The 2972-nt window shown below is 35.9% G+C and overlaps 1 non-coding gene across 1 annotated transcript; it reads left to right on the forward strand.

Moving 5' to 3' along the window:
* The first annotated feature begins 1342 nt into the window (after positions 1-1342).
* LOC113931599 lies at positions 1343-1449 on the forward strand. Its single transcript, XR_003522766.1, has one exon. It is a non-coding gene; the product is annotated as a U6 spliceosomal RNA (small nuclear RNA).
* Positions 1450-2972: the final 1523 nt, after the last annotated feature.

Consider the following 2972-nt stretch of genomic DNA (forward strand, 5'->3'; position numbering starts at 1 on the left):
TTATTTATCCCAAGAAAATGAAAACACTAAATTGAAAAGATATATGAACCCTTATGTCTACTGCAGCATTATTTATAATAACCAAGATATGGAAGCAACCTAAGTGTCTATTGATAAGTGAATGGATAAAGAAGATGTATAATCACTGTGTGTATATACAGTGGAATATTACCCATAACAAAGAATGAGATCTTGCCATTTGCAACAACATGAATGGACCTAGAGGGTATTAAATAAAATGAAATAAGTCAGAGAAAGACCAATACTACTTCATTTCACTTGTATCTGCAATACAAGCAAATGAACAAACAGAAACAGACTCATAAACACAAAGAGCAAACTGGTAGTAGCCAGAGGTGAGGTAGGTGGGTGGAGGGATGGGCAAAATAGGTGAAGGGGATTAAGAAGTGCAATCTTCCAGTTAAACTAAGTCACAGAGATAAAAAGAGCATAAGGAATATAGTCAATAATATTGTAATAGGGATTAAGGAGTGCATTTATCATGATGAGCACACTGTGATGTATTAAAGTGTTGAATCATAATACTGTACAGTTGAAACTAACACTAAGTTAACTACACTGGAATTTAAAATTAATTTTAAAAAATCATATTGTAATAACACTGTATGGTGACAGATGGTGACTACATTTATTGTGGTGAACACTGAGGGATGTATAGAATTGTCAAATCACTATGATGTACACCTGAACCTAATATAACATTGTACATCAACTATACTCCAATAACAAAAAAAGAACTTGTAGAGCATGCTTTGTTTGCAAAAAAAAAAAAAAACCAAACTATCAAATGGTTATGGAATTCCTAATTATTATACACTGAGAATGATTATTCATTAAATAGTTACTGTTCTTGTCATCATAGTAATAACTAACATTTATTGAGTATTGAACATATGGCAGATGCTGCACTTTCAGACACAGGCTAACCTCACTTAATTCTAACAATAACCCCACAAAGTGGGTGATGCTCCATTTCATAGATGAGAAAAGTGAGGCTTAGAACGGAGAAGTGAGTCAGTCAGTAAGTGGCAGAGTTTAGATTTGAATTCAAGAAGCATGATACAGAGCCCATGTTCTCATGCTACGTACAGAAAAAAACATTCCTGAAACTGTAGTCCCTGTCCTCAAGCAGCTTACCTTGTCATGGGAAACATAGTCGAATTATTTTAATTCAGTAACGTCATTGTATTCTATTGGAATATGTACCAGCCCATAAAAATCAGACACTGGGGCTTAATGGTTGGACCTGAATTATAAAAGACAAAGTTGGATTTACTCAGGAGACAAAGGAAGGAAGGATATTCCAGGCAGATTATAAACAGTGCTTGCTTTGGCAGAACATATACTAAAAGTGGAATGATACAGAGAAGATTAGCATGGCCCCTGTGCAAGGATGACATGCAAATTCATAAAGCATTCCATATTTTTATATTTTTCTGGAGTCGCTGTTACCCTGTTAACATTCTGTTCTCTCATTCATCTATTGTCCTCTGGACAAAAGGACAAGACGGAAAAAATCACCTCAAAAAAAAGAACAAGAGGCAGTACTGACTGCCAGGGACCTAATCAATATGGACATTAGTAAGATGTCAGAACTAGAGCTCAGAATGACGATTTTAAACATACTAGCTAGGCTTGAAAAAAGCATGGAAAATACTAGAGAAACCCTTTCTGGAGAAATAAAAAGAACTAAAATCTAACCAAGTCGAAATCAAAAAGGCTATTAATGAGGTACAATAAAAAATGGAGGCTCTAACAGCTAGGATAAATGAGGCAGAAGAGAGAATCAGTGATATAGAAGACCAAATGATGGAAAATAAACAAGCTGAGAAAAAGAGAGGTAAACAACTATGGGATGACGAGGGCAGAATTTGAGAGATAAGTTATACCATAAGACGAAACAATATTAGAATAATTGGGATCCCAGAAGAAGAAGAAAGAGAGGGGCAGAAGGTATACTGGAGCAAATTATAGCAGAGAACTTCCATAATTTGGGGAAGGAAACAGGCATCAAAATCCAGGAGGCACAGAGAACCCCCCCTCAAAATCAATAAAAATAGGTCAATACCCTGACATCTAATAGTAAAACTTACGAGTCTCAGAGACAAAGAGAAAATCCCAAAAGCAGCTCGGAAGAAGAGATATGTAACTTACAATGGTAGAAACAATTAGATAGGCAACAGACCTATCCACAGAGACGTGGCAGGCCAGAAAGGACTGGCATGATATATTCAGAGCACTAAATGAGAAAAATATACAGCCAAGAATACTATACCCAACTAGGCTGTCATTGAAAATAGAAGGAGAGATAAAAAGGTTCCAGGACAAAAAAAAAAAAAAAAAAAAAAAAAAAAAACTAAAGGAATTTGCAAACATGAAACCGGCCCTACAAGAAATATTGAAAGGGGTCCTCTAAGCAAAGAGAAAGCCTAAAAGTAACATAGACCAGAAAGGAACACAGACAATATACCATAACAGTCACCTTACAGGCAATACAATGGCACTAAATTCATATCGTTCAATAGTTACCCTGAATGTAAATGGGCTAAATGCCTCAATCAAAAGGCACAGGGTATCAGATTGGATAAAAAAACAAGACCCATCGATATGCTGTCTGCAAGAGACTCATTTTAGACCCAAAGACAGCTCCAGACTGAAAGCGAGGGGGTGGAAAACCATTTACCATGCTAATGGACATCAAAAGAAAGCTGGGATGGCAATCCTTATATCAGACAAATTAAATTTTAAAACAAAGACTATACTAAGAGATGAGGAAGGACACTATATCATACTTAAAGGGTCTATCCAACAAGAAGATCTAACAATTGTAAATAACTATGCCCCTAACATGGGAGCAGCCAATTATATAAGGCAATTAATAACAAGAGCAAAGAAACACATTGACAACAATACAATAATAGTGGGGGACTTTAACACCCCCCTGACCGAAA

This window comes from Zalophus californianus, chromosome X (genome assembly GCF_009762305.2).
Source record: "Zalophus californianus isolate mZalCal1 chromosome X, mZalCal1.pri.v2, whole genome shotgun sequence".
Taxonomy (NCBI): Eukaryota; Metazoa; Chordata; class Mammalia; order Carnivora; family Otariidae; genus Zalophus; species Zalophus californianus.